Source organism: Lepidochelys kempii, chromosome 10 (assembly GCF_965140265.1).
Source record: "Lepidochelys kempii isolate rLepKem1 chromosome 10, rLepKem1.hap2, whole genome shotgun sequence".
In the NCBI taxonomy this organism is placed as follows: domain Eukaryota; kingdom Metazoa; phylum Chordata; order Testudines; family Cheloniidae; genus Lepidochelys; species Lepidochelys kempii.
In genome coordinates this window covers 68748155-68762316 of record NC_133265.1, presented here as the reverse complement: position 1 = coordinate 68762316, position 14162 = coordinate 68748155, and the positions used below count along the sequence as shown (strand labels likewise).

At 40.0% G+C, this 14162-nt stretch overlaps 1 long non-coding RNA gene across 7 annotated transcripts in view; it reads right to left on the bottom strand.

Moving 5' to 3' along the window:
- Nucleotides 1-14162, bottom strand: part of LOC140895011 (uncharacterized) — a 111580-nt gene that overhangs the window by 66574 nt on the left and 30844 nt on the right. For 5 of the 7 annotated variants that reach the window (XR_012154028.1, XR_012154029.1, XR_012154031.1 and 2 more), the window contains exons 3-4: nt 12265-12399; nt 1925-2025 (exon numbers count right to left, since the gene is read on the bottom strand). This is a non-coding gene — a long non-coding RNA (uncharacterized lncRNA). Of the gene's footprint in view, nt 1-1924; nt 2026-12264; nt 12400-13429; nt 13514-14162 lie in introns of all 7 variants that reach the window. The other 2 variants (XR_012154033.1, XR_012154034.1) reach the window with 2 other exon arrangements.

Genomic DNA, 14162 nt, shown 5'->3' with positions numbered 1-14162 from the left:
ATTACTCAAACATTAAGTTAATTATACGAATAAAAAAAAAGTTTGGTTCAAGAACTATATTCCAAACCCTACCAACACAGTTTATTCATTTTATTCATTGTAATCGCTGTAGCCCCACCCAGTCTCAGGGTCTTTCAGGCCGCACTGGTGTCAGATGTTTTTTTTACTAACTAGACTGTGGAACTGGTAAGCAGAAAGCCTTCCCACCCTTCCCTTCTCCTAAGCATCTGTTAGTTTTAGAGTGGCCACACCCAGCTTGTTATTGTTGAAATTTTAAAGGTGGGTACTTTCTATATTTTTCTTAGCCTTTCACTCTGATTTATAATACAGTGTATTCGAGTGACATCTATGTACTGGCAACAACATCACACGAAGGAGCTTTCTGTAAATAACATCACTATCTTGAGTTGCCAACTTTACTGGACTTCCTGCGTGACAATGGCAAAGTCAGTTGCACCCAAACTTTAAAAAAGTGGCCTCTAACTTTGTTAATTAATGTTCATTTTTGAAGATGTGGGTTTTAATCTCTTGGTACCTCCATTTTTCATCTGTAAAGTGGGGATAATAATACTTAACCAGCTCACAGGTGCATTATGATTAGTAATGCATTAGTGTTTGTAAAGCCTGTTAAGGTCCTCTGATGGAATGTATCATAACAAAACAAAAATTATTAAAGCTTGGCATTTTTGGCAAGTGTCGGAGTAAAGTAAATATTTTATCATGTTCCTCTGTTTTGACAATTGGAGAAATATGAATATTGCACAACCAGGGGCCAAACTTTGAAAGAGCTACAGAAAATGTACCCATGTATGCACTAATTTGGGCAAAAACATGATATACCTGGAGAGTGTGGATAGGAACAAAGAACAGAGAGAGTTATGGGTAGTGGTAATGGAAGCAAGTGCTTTGTTAATAATGGCCCAGAAGTGACATTGAACTCCTATGGAAAAGTCTGAGAGAATTTATTAGGAGATTATATTCTCTTGCTTTTTTGAACCACCCTGAAGAACTAAAAAAACAATGAAAATTATACCCTTTCTATATAAAGGGTTAGAAGAGACTACAGAAAGGGTACTCTAAAAACCTTTGCAATGTAATATAAGGTAATTTCTATAGAATCCTATTCAATTTCTAGTTAACCCTGTTGGTTTCACAAACCAGTTCTCTCTCTGCTTCAGGGAAAGTCTCCTTTAAAAACGGCAAGAGTGTCTGCATACTCCGAAATAGGCCACTATGTCTTTTTCGTCACATCCCTTTTCCCAGAAACTGTCACTTTTTGACTGCTGATTGTTCGTTGCTCTGTTAGCTCACAAAACAGCTGTGCAACTTCAGGCTGGAGTTTATGGGCCATTGTCTTGTAATTGCTTCCAAGTGTTTGTTCCGAGGTTACTTATTTAGATCCACTGTGTTGCTTTCCTATTTGTTTTTCCAATGGTCCACTGTTACACTAAATCAATATGTTCATATAAGAATGTCTAATAAACCCATATAGTTAAACAGTAACAATCTCACTGACCAAGTCACATGCAGTATTAATATAATTATTATAGCAGTATTCTTAGATTATTACATAGCAGCATCACATCTGCCAGTCACAGTGTTGCTCTAATTAAATGTGTTATGTAACAGCTACAGAGATCAAACAAAACACATTTACTTACTCATGCAAGCCCCTGTTTGTGTCCAAAATGTCATAAAAGAACATACTTTCTTTTTTAAAAGCACAACATTGGAAATGAAGATGTTGAAATGCTTTAGTCAGATGCATCATATTTGAGTAGGCTAAAGCTACAGTTCTGTTTACTTAATAGGTCAAAAGAGGTCATCATATTTCTTGACAGATTAAATGGTAAAAATGTAGCCATCCAAATCACATGGAAAAAACCAGGTATGCAGAGACATTGGAATAAAAACACAAACCTACCAGCATTCTAACCTTAAAGCAGATGGCTTTATCCATTAAATTGCACATTCTTTGGTTGAGGGTTATGGGATTTCGAGGTGTTTCAGGAGCTGTTGGTATAACTGCAATAGAAACAAAGATATACAAAATTGTTAAAATTATACGTCAAAGTTTTGCAAATGTCTCGAACTACATTCTGAGTTCATAAAAATAGTGAAGCTTCAGAATCTGGTTATTCCGTAATTTAAATCTATATTTCTTTTAAAAAGTGATTAGATTTTTTTTAGAAATACATTTTTTCTATTAACTGTGATGTCAATTAAGGGCACAGGCCACCCCCTAAAATCTAGGCTGGCGCATGTATTTTTTTGCATTAAAGTTTTTCATTCTCCCTCTTTTCTCCTTTATACAGACCTCACTGGATTTGTTTTCCACTCTGCACTTTCTTGGCTCCATTTTCCACCCTTTTTCATTGATTTTTTCCTCTTTTCTCCCTACTGCCCACTTTCACAGTCTATCCTAAGGAGAATGCAAAGCCACAATGTTCAAGCAATGGCAAAATGAATTTGCCCATCCTAAATGTAAACACATTCAATTCCCTGCTGTTATCTGCCACTCTTCCCTTCTGAAGATACCATTTAAAAGAAACAACAATACACACAAAACTACCCTATCCCAGAGTAACGTTTACAACAGTCCAGTAACACTACTGTAAATTGTAGAGTTTGGCACCTTTATTGTACAATTCTGTAGAATTGTTTTTAAAATAAGGGGCTAAATAGAGGTTGGACACTTGCTGATATAAACCCCATGCTGATGAAAAGCCTGAATAAAGCAGAAGTTGGTAAACTCAGAGTCTCCACACTGATTGCTTAGGACTAAACCCCTATTGTTGGTTGAGGGATTATTACAGAACACGGGTGCCTGCAACCAGCACTTCATTATGGGTAATGGCTCTTCTGAACTGTATAGACCCAAGATACTTTCCAAACCACTCCTGTGGATTAAGCACACAGAAAAGTTTTACTATTACAGTTTCTTATTATGTAAGGAAAAAGAGCACATTAAATTTAAATAAATAGATAATACTGTAGGACAACTAAGCACTTATTAGTCCCCTATCACTGTAATATTTGAGTTGCTAGACAGCTTTGTTTAAAAATAGTTATTCTGTGATTGTGGGCGAGTATTTAATTTACCTAGAAGTGTATTGAGAGAACATTGATGATAATAGCATTTCTTGGAGCACTCCTTAGAAATCTGATCATATAAGCTATGCCTATTGCCTTATCAGACTGTACTCGACAGCATTGTGTTTTCTGTACTAGAAGGCAGTGGGAAAAAAATCTATAATAACAAGACCAAAAAAAATGAATAAAGCATGTTGTTAAGTAAAAGTAATTATATAAACACATTTTGGGTACTCATCTAAAACTATTTTAAAAATAGCCTTCATCCTATTGCAATGGCAATTCATACTGCTACATGCCAAAGATGCATCCACAATTTTACATCTAAAATTATTTGTGCTACTGATAGATGAGCTGAATTTAAGTGAAAAAGTTTTGGATGTCTCGTACTCATCTGTCTCAATACATGGAAGGTATTTGATTTCTTTTGCAATATTCAATTGCCCTTGACGGGTCAAGTCAGAACGTTTGGATTATCCACCAAAATTGGTACAGGAAGAAGTCTGTTAATGACAAAATTATGGTCTGGATGAGCTTCTTTGGCATTTGTAAACTCAGATAAAGCAAAAGGGAATTGTAAACTACTGTCTAATCACTCCAGGCTGGATTCAGGCCTGGTATAAATAGTTACTGGAGTTGCATCTTTTTACACCAGGTCTCAGTTCAACCTTCTGTTCTGGGTAGACAGCGATTTTGTATTTCACTCATTATTTATACCGGACATTAGTGATCTAGGTTGGAATACGACAACCACCTCCTTAGAATGAGAGTGCCTCTACTCCACAAGGTCAGTACACATCCTAAAACACAATCAAGAACTGTTCTTTGTTCTTGTCTAAGTATTGACATTTCCACAGTCTAGTGCCCGGACAAAAAGCATAAAGATTTCACTTTACTGCATCACCACACACATACGATCAAGCTACATCTCAGCATCAAACTAGCAACACACATTTTTTCTTATATAGTCTACCTGTTGGGGAAGTCTCACCTTCCATCTCCTCTATGCTGAGGGGTCTTCCAGAGGCTGGCTGTGCTAGCTCTCAGGCTGTTTTGTATCTCTGGAGCACAAGCAGATCTAACCCAGCCAAGAATCAGACCCATCGTGTCCTTTCCAAATCAATGGGAGTTTGGGATGCTCAGAGAATGCAAGATCAGACCCATAGACAAGGCAAATTGTCTCCCCCAAAGAGCGTGCAGACTACATAAGAAAATCACTGAAGAGGAAATGGGCTGCTACATTCACAGTAGTAATATTTAAAACTCCAGGGGAGAATTAGAAACAGGATTGAGTTTTATTAAGAAATGTACTTCTGGCTCATGGTTTAAACTGCATGAGCAAGCAAGGAGGGATGAATATTAGTTCCTTTTGTTTCCACAAACTCCAAGCACCTCCATAGGATACAAGTTACATGTATAGGATCATCAAAATAAGTTGTCATTGATTAATCGTATACTCAGGAAAACACTCTTACTAGCTTCTGGTGAAAGTTTTAACACCATACAGATGAACACTTTCTACGGAAATAAGTGGCTACCTTTTATCCCGATCTTACAGGTTCTGGTTGTTCTTTGGATTTCTCAAACAAATCAAAGGGGCATACACACACACTCCCTCAGTTGTTGCTCATCATTCTACCAATCAGGCAGAGTATTCAAAACAAAAGGAACTTTCTGAAGAACAACAAAATACTAATACCGGCTCCTGAAAAAAACAACGAACAATCAGAATATTGGGTACCATCAAGAGCTTATCATTGCTCCCTCTCCACTTCTACTGAATGAACTGGTAAAAGGCCAGACCCAAAAATAAAGATCTCAAGCGATTATAAACTCCTTCTCTATCTAAATCCTTCACTAACAGTCTGCTGCTTAGTTACCAAGTAGGGTCGGGTTTTTGGACAGTGAGTCGAAGTCAAGGAGGTGAGTAGGGAGGAAGTGAAACAGTAGCTCCAGCACATGTACCGAGCTTGTTATGGAGAAGGACAAGGACCACTTTCTGTTAAACATGTTGAGCCCCTCCAAATGTTTGGCTGCTTGATGATTAGCTAGCAGATGCCAAGTTAAACACCTGTATGCCAGACAAAAACAGTTGTATGTGTATCACGGCCAGTCCATCAGCACAGCATGCCTCATGCTAGTGAGTTGGGATCTTTTAGAAAATTCACAGTTCAGTCATAAGAAGCTTTTTCTACTCATTGCTCTCCTTTATCTCCTCCGTCTCTTTTCAACCCATCTCCTTAATTATATCAGTACTAGTGGGACCTTACTGCCATCATTATTTAGACATCTGCACAGTTGTCATTGGCTAGACGTTGTCATAGAGCTCTAAAAAGTCTGAACAATGTACGCGTATGAGCAGGCTTTGTCTACCACCCACCAGCATACAAATGCTCTGTTGTTCAAACTTTTACTTATGTAGTTAGAAATGCAGGACAAGATTATCCTTCCAGGGCTACAATCATTTATGCATATTCTCACCAGCAACAACACACTGCACCATAGTAACTCTAACTCAGGAACCAATCCATGCAACAAACCTTGATGCCAACTCTGCCCACATATCTACACCAGCGACACCATCACAGGACCTAACCAGATCAGCCACACCATCACTGGTTCATTCACCTGCACGTCCACCAATGTAACATATGCCATCATGTGCCAGCAATGCCTCTCTGCTATGTACATCGGCCAAACTAGACAGTCCCTACATAAAAGGATCAATGGACACATATCAGATATTAGGAATGGCAGTATACAAAACTCGGTAGGAGAACACTTCAACCTCCCTGGACACACAACAGCAGATTTAAAGGTCGCCATCCTGCAGCAAAAAAAACTTCAGGACCAAACTTCAAAGAGAAACTGCTGAGCTTCAGTTCATTTGCAAATTTGACACCATCAGCTCAGGATTAAACAAACAAAGCCTGTTAATGGCTTGCCAACTACAAAAGCAGTTTCTCCTCCTTTGGTGTTCACACCTCAACTGCTAGAAGGGGGCCTCATCCTCCCTGACTGAACTAACCTCGTTATCCTGAGCCTGATTTTTTCTTGCATATTTATACCTGCCTCTGGAAATTTCCACTACATGCATCTGAAGAAGTGGGTATTCACCCACGAAAGCTTATGCTCCAATACGTCTGTTATTCTATAAGGTGCCACAGGACTCTTTGCTGCAATCATTTATGCAGGAAATGTAGGGCTTAAGGACAGAGATCTTAGCAACAGGGATACCAACAGAGACCTCTTTTGGCTGTGTCCAGTCAGTCAACCAACAGCTTTAGGCCGTCCACAAAATGAAAATAAAACCTATTTAACACCCTACAATACTCTGCATATATTTCAGAAGGGATTGCACAGGTACTGTATTCAGGAAGGGAGAGCAAGGGGGGAAGGAATACTGAAGTTGCCTTTCATACTTCCTACAGACACTCAATATTCCCATACACAGCTTATTGACACTATTGGAAATTATGTGCATATATGTGCAGACCCTTCTCTCTGCAGAGATTTTCAGTTCACCCTTATGAATAATCCATTTCTGTTTCAGCAAAGGAAAGAAATGTGTGATTTACCTTCTAGTGTGATATGTTATATCACTAACACAAGAAACAGTAGTCCCAGAGAATGAACAACAGAGTCCCATAGAAATAAACCTTGTGAAGAGCATTCCAGTGACAGAGGACTGAAAATGGCATATCATTTGTAGGCTGGTTCCCGGTATACAATAAAATATTTTCCCCCTGTTGTCAAAGGGCCTGTCTTTTCCACCACAACTAGGTGAATTTCCCCATCTGTCTTAGGAAGGCTCTCACCTCTCTGTCTGTGTTGTAAAAGACCATTCATAATAGTGCCTGGCATTATCAGCTACCATGTTTTCTTTTAATGGGGTATATCATAGTTAGACAGATTTGACCACAGTTCTAGTCTGACTAAGAATGACCACGTAGTCATCTTCCAAGGATGTTCCTAAGATTGCTGCAAAGAAATTTCTTGCCACAATGAACTCTCTGCTTGTCTATTTTCAAACTGGTAAATCTTACCCAGTGCTACATAGGATGTGTCTGACCAGGGAAGCTAATACAAACCAGCAGGACACTTTCTGCACTGTGTACATTCTCTCTCTATGATGTCATTCTTATTGCTGACTAGGGGGAAAATACTTTTATATGATTTACTTTTCTAAAAACGTATAAAATATATAGTCAAACTAGAGAAACTATTTGAAAGTTGTTAGTTTCGGTATATTTCAGCACCATTCACGTACAAAATAATTTGGATGAGGTGGGTTAGATTTTATGCAACTCTGATTAAAACTTAAGTTCTTTTTCAGTGAGGAAACATTTGCAGTAAAGTTTATGGCTATCCATAAACTGTAATATAAATATGGAACTTTATCTTTTACTTTTAAATACAGTGGTGCCAAAAATATTTGGAAGTGCATCAATGTATTACTTAAATCCACAGTCTCTTTTAAAATACGGCTATATTACTTAGTTTCAGTGTAAGTCTAGAGAGTAAAGATCATGTTTTTCTTTAGCAGAAGCGCAGTCTAGAACAATAAGCATGGTAGTGGAAGCCAGGAACTTCTCAGTTCTATTTCCTCCTCTGCTACTTTTATGCAAATCATTTAACCTGCCTGTCTCAGGTTCCCGGACTGTACCACGGGGATGCAGATACTTATTTACCTGCCAAAGGAATAATTGTTTGTACCCTGCTTTGAAAATGTGAAGTGCTTCTATTTGATTATTTCTGCCAAGCATAAGAGTCAAAGAGGGTATCATGATATTAACAATAACTAGCATTTGTAATTTATATAGTTCCATACACGTGCATGGAGTTTTCAAACATGTGAGAAGACAGATCCCTGCCACAAAGATCTTACAGTCTCAGGAGGCAATCCTGAAAATGATTACTCACACAACTGGTCCTTATCCTATTCTGTTTGCTTAGGTTTTATACTGCACCTATCACCCTCATATTTCAGTACCTATGCAAATATGAGTGTACCAGTATAATTTATTTGTATTACAGCAGTAGTAGTGCCTTGAGGCTCTAATAAGGAAGGAGACCCCCCACCCTTGTGCTAGGCACCATACAGCCATGAAGCACAAAGACAGTCGCTGCCCTAAGGAGCTTAAAATTTTGGTTTACAACAAAACGGAACAGGTGGACAAATGGGGTGGAGACAGGAGGACAAGGTGTCAGCAAAATGCTTACTGCACAGCAAAGCAGTAGTCACAGTGCATTTATGATCAGATGTCAAGTTTCCTAGGCATAGTGGCAGAAGCAACGTTTAAAGAGGGTTAGGAGTGAGGGTAAGGTAGTGACTTTATGGATATTTGGAGCGGGGGAGAATTCCTTTATGCATACAGGTATGACCTGGGAGAAGGCAATGAAAGGAGAAACTGATTGGTGGGTGGTAAAACTTGGGAAGGTTGATGGAGCAAAGGTGGCAGCCTACTTCAGGACAGATTAATAGTCCCATCCACCCTAATGGCCCTAAGTCATGAACGGCCAGAAAGGTAGAAGGAGGGAAGGTTGTATTTGATACAGTGGAGAGTGGGTAGCTGGTGAAGTAATGGAAAGAGAGTTGTTGAAGCAGTCAGAGTGATGAACCAGGAAGATGATCTTACCAGAAGCATTTTGCACAGTCAAGGTTGAAGAGAAGGAGATTGGAATAGACATGTAGAGATTTTGCCTCAGTGGAATTACTCATGTTAGCAAGAACTTGCACAAGCAAAGGTTTGCTGAGTTGGGCCCCAAACAGACAAATACAAATAGAGAAGACAGGGGACTGAGATTGTTATTTATGGGGGGTTTTTGTTTTCTCATCCTCATCTGACTTCTTCTCTTTTTCCTTGTTCTTAGCCCTTTTCTTTATTCCCATTTTTTTTTCATTTCTAACCTTTATCTATTTTCTTTAAAAGCCCTGTTTGCAATAATTAAAAGAAATCTCTTATTTATGACAGGTTTCAGAGTAACAGCCGTGTTAGTCTGTATTCGCAAAAAGAAAAGGAGTACTTGTGGCACCTTAGAGACTAACCAATTTATTTGAGCATGAGCTTTCGTGAGCTACAGCTCACTTCACCGGATGCATACTGTGAAAACTCACAGTATGCATCCGATGAAGTGAGCTGTAGCTCACGAAAGCTCATGCTCAAATAAATTGGTTAGTCTCTAAGGTGCCACAAGTACTCCTTTTCTTTTTATTTATGTTTTATAGAAAAATTACACTTTTTCTTAACAGTACAGTATTTTAGTACTTGTTAATTAGGGGTGTAATTAAACTTGAATGGCAGAAGGTTCAGGTGCTCAGGTGTTCTCAAGAATTTTTGTCATCTTGGGCTGCGTCCGAACCAGACACAGAAAATAAGTCCCTTCCAATTTTGGATCTAATTTATACCCCAAACTGTAGAGCTGAGCTCAGAGCCAGAGATTTGGAGCCGACTCTCTCCCATCCACCACTCATATATGGGGCTGAGGTGGTTTCAGACTGGAGGATCCAAGTGAGGTCCAAGTTTTTAACTAAATCCTTAAACTACATGATAGTGTAATTGGAGAGGTTAGGGATCAAATGATGTATTTGTATCCAGTTCACCCCACTTTGTTCATCTTTCCTCAGATAATTCAGTTGTTAATCTAACCCAGGCAGTAAAATTGTTCCATTTCCCTTAATTATTTTATTCTCATCAACTACAGTTCTTTGGTTGGTGTTTGTTTTTGCAACCATAGTGATGAAATACATTTGTTGGCCACAGTCACAATAATTCTGAACAGTTATCTACTGGTATTGTTTTATTTCAGTAAATTCAGACAGTTGCTTGATTTACACCTTAAAAGTAGGAATTTGGAGGCTATATTCCTAAAATAACTCTTGGATTATTTTTCTAACATCAGACCAGAAGTTTTTCATTTTGGGACATTTACACAAGAACTAAAGATGGCTCCCCACATTATTTCCTCCAGCACTTTGCTGTGAGTTTTGGATCTAGTCTGTCTTGTGAAATATTCTTTTTATAATTGTCTTGTTATTCTCTCCCCGAGGAAAAATTTGATACTATTTAAATCTATTTGCACATTCAACTGCTCTGAATGAAAGACTGATCATTTTCATCTTGAAAGTGCAAACTTTTAGAAAACTTTGTAGGGATCACGTGCTTTACACACACACACACACACACACACTCACAAAGCTCTGCTACTAGTTCCTTTGGTGTCAGATAAACTCCAAGATGTGATTTAACAATCTGATGACAAAACCAAAATGAGTGCGAAAGACATAACTATCAAACACTTACAGAAAAAAATTGACTTATACTTTTTATAGTTTCGTATTGCTGTCTGCTTCTTAAAGCCTTGTTCCTTGCTAGGGCTCAATCCTATGTGAGCAGTCTTCCTCATGCACATAGTCTTGACTCACACAGCCTTACCCTTAAATTTGTTTGATATCGCTCAGAATGTTTTGTGTTATTGATACGTATTCTGCTTTCCATTTTAATAGGACATATCTCAGATCCTTGGCCCCACTACCGCAACACAAAGAGACTAGAAACATGGTGTAAACAGGCAGTTAATGAGTGTCCTAGTGAGGAGGAGTTCCTGAGTGGTATGGAACTGGCTATACTCTCCCCGGTGTAGGTCATGTGGCAGTTAACATACTGGCCCCTGGGGGCCAAAGGCAACTGGTAGAGTTTAGATTAGCCCCGCTCAAGTTCTAAATTATACCAGGGCCTGAGCCAGTGTGGAAGTAAACCCAGGCTCATAATGCTGAAAAGAGCTTTTAGCAAATCTCCCACACCCCACCCTTGTCACCTGCTCTAAGCATTTATTGAAGCAGGATTCAAGGCTTAGTTTGAAGTCAGAAGACAAAAGAGTTCAGCTGCTAGAACTAAATTACGGCACAATCCCGCTCTCAGAAACTGAACACACTAAAACACTCGCCTTTTGTCTCTGGGACTCAGTTTGAGTCCAATGTGGGAATGGAAAGGATTTCTGGAGGTTTCAGCCTGTCCCGATTGATGAATTTCCAATTCATTCACTTTCCAGAACAGCATCATGAAGAATGTATTGTCACAACAACTGGAAGGAACGCTTTGCGTGGGGTAGACCTTAACAATACAGCATTGTAGAGCAATTTGTTCCCCTTTCATTAATTAAAATGTACGGGCTATTACATATTAGTCTCTGACTTTCATCATTTACAGGCCTGTTTCACTTCAGTTAGAAGGGATGGCATGGTAATTGCTAATTTATGCAAAAGTTGGGATTACTGTAAGAACAGGCCATGCCCTTCAGGATGGGTGTTGCTACTGAGTATCATTGTTTAAAAATAAAAATAGTTTCTAAACAAAATGGTGTGGGAGGATAAAGATTCAGTTCAAGTTGGGCAGTGGCCAGTTCGGGTTTATGGAGTAATTGCTAATTGTGAAAAGCTCTGCCCAATGGTCTGTTTACCAAGGATGTTTTGCCCATTTTAGCTGAGGTGGGGCTCACTTCCTTAACAGACACAGAACAGAGCTGCAGTCTGCTCTGTATCCTGCTCCAACAGAGCATGCTCAGATCTTGAGGCATTCGAAAAAAGTAAAAGTAAACCCCCTGCTTCTCTGTTGCAGAGCAGGCGTAGATTAAAGAATCAGGATGCTGTTCATCTTCAGTGTTTACCTGCTCTTACACGTACGTTTTAGTAACATTCTTGGTCAAGGATAATTCACCATAGTTAATTAATTATACAGTTAATCCTTCCTGTTGTACTCATTTATATATGCAGCATTTTGTGTATTGTATTTTGATCATTAATGTGGGTGAGCACAGACAGCAATTGAGTAAATTGTCTCAGCCTTTGTTTGATAATTCCTGTTCGCAATTAACAGCTAAATAATGTATGAGGTACATTAATGTTAGCAAAACACAGTCCTGACTACAGTCAGATGAATAACAAAACATTATTTCAGGCAAAATCACAATTCAATGTAATAGCGTAAAATAAAATAACTGATAAAAAAATCACTCTTCTTATTTAGATATGTATAACGGTGCCCCTTATCTAGGTCCCTTGGTGGTCTGTCCAATCAGCTGAAAAGGAGCAGAACATAAAAGCATGTACTGGCTTGTTAATAAGCCTTCCCTCTTCCCTTATTAAAATTAACCCAAAGTTTTATTCAGTACCTTAAGTTCCTCAAACGTGGACTCTGAAGATCATCACAGAAAGGTTCAATCCTTGGACCAACAGCAAGAATAGACCAGGCGATGTTAAATCTTGTGCCGGAAATATTTGTAAGGATGGTCCGTGAGCTGCACCATCTACACGAATAAGAGCTGAGGGTCACATCATATTAGCGCAGTAATTCTTTCCCTGATGTGAAATATTCTTATAACCCCACATTCAACAAGGGCACTCCGAACTAGGGCTACCATTGCACCCCATTATGGCTGCAGGAATTGCAGAAGTTGGAGATCACTGTATGATTCTATGTGTCACATGTGCTCTCATACCTAACAACAGTGGAATGCGTTAAGGCTGTAGTGGCAGCTCTAACTCTGAATGTTTTTGCCTTTGCCAATGTAGATCGAAAACAGTGGTCCCCAAACTGTGGGGCACGCTTCCCTAATGGGGGTGCAAAGGAACACCCAGGTGGGCCAGGTCAGCCCTCCTGAAAGGGTGGGAAGATAGCACCACCCAGCCCCGCTCGGCCCCCCAGCTCCACTCCAGCCCAGCCCCTGGCTGCGTCCCCAGCTTAGCCCCCAGGCCTAGCTGCGTCCCTGCTCCCAGCCATGGCTCAGCTGCCAGCCACCACTCTCGGCTCCCGGCCCACACTCCCAGCTGCGGCTCTGCTCCTGGTCCCGGCTCCACTCCCAGCTTGGGGGAGGGGTGGAGTGTGGACCCATTATATTACTGGAAGGGGTGGGGGGTGAGAGGAAAAGTTTGGGGACCACTGATCTAAAATGTGGCAATGGCTTTTGGTCACATTTGCATTTGATCTCCAGGGACTTAATGGGAGTACGATCTAAACCTCCCGCACTTTTCAAAAATTAAGCATTAAAGGAATCAATTTCCCACTTTCTAACATGACACGGTGCTTGAGATGCCAATGGCTCTTTACACTAAGTGATTCTTTATACTGTATGCTGAGCACACAAATCACATCATTCCCTTCTACAGAAAAATGCTCCAAAAGGAAAAAGTTTCAACAAAATATCAGCATGTTCAATGCAGCAGCAAGTATGACACATTTTCTCACTCAGGAAGGAGGATTAAAGGTGGCAAGGAAGGGAAGGAGTCATGGCCTTGTAACAGTTCAGAACCCCAAGATCTGTGAAGGACTCTGCATACCTATCCCTCTGCATGTTGTCCTGGGCCCCCTTATTCCACCCGTCTGCTTTAAGATTCCTGCTGTGGTTACGTCCAACAATGAGGCTGTGGTGGACAGGAAAGGGAGCTGTAGTGCAAAAGTTAATGCTGCTTAAAGCAGCATTATATTTCCCTGGGTTTACAGGCACTACAATCTGCATCAGTTCTCCCGTGCCGGGGAGCGGATAATGTTGAGATAAATGGAACATGCCAGCTGTGTTAAATTTAAATGAAGCGAGAAAGAAAAGACTTCTGGAAAAATGAGTTTTGCTGATTTTAGAAGATACCTTTGTTGATGTTCACTGTCTTCAACACACCCATGGCTAGGGATCTTTACTTTATTCGAGGGTTGCATATGTTGGGTGTGTCTACATTGCAGCTGGAAGCGTAGCCTCCAGCCCAGGAAGACAGACTCATGCTAGTTCTACTTGAATTAGCATGCTAAAAATAGCAATGTGGACATTGTGGCATGGGCAGTGATTTGGGCTAGCCACCCTGAGCTCACACCCAGGGGATAAGACATGAGCAGCTAGCCCAAGCAGCCATGCATGCTGCAACATCCGCATCTACTTGGGCTATGAAGGATGCTCCCAGCTGCAATGCAGACATACTCTTAGTTGCTACTATAGACCAAACTCATTGCACACACGAAGGCCTCCTGCCATTTCCCCTACAATCTCCTGGTGTGCCACCTCCCAGTTCTCTCTATTTCAGA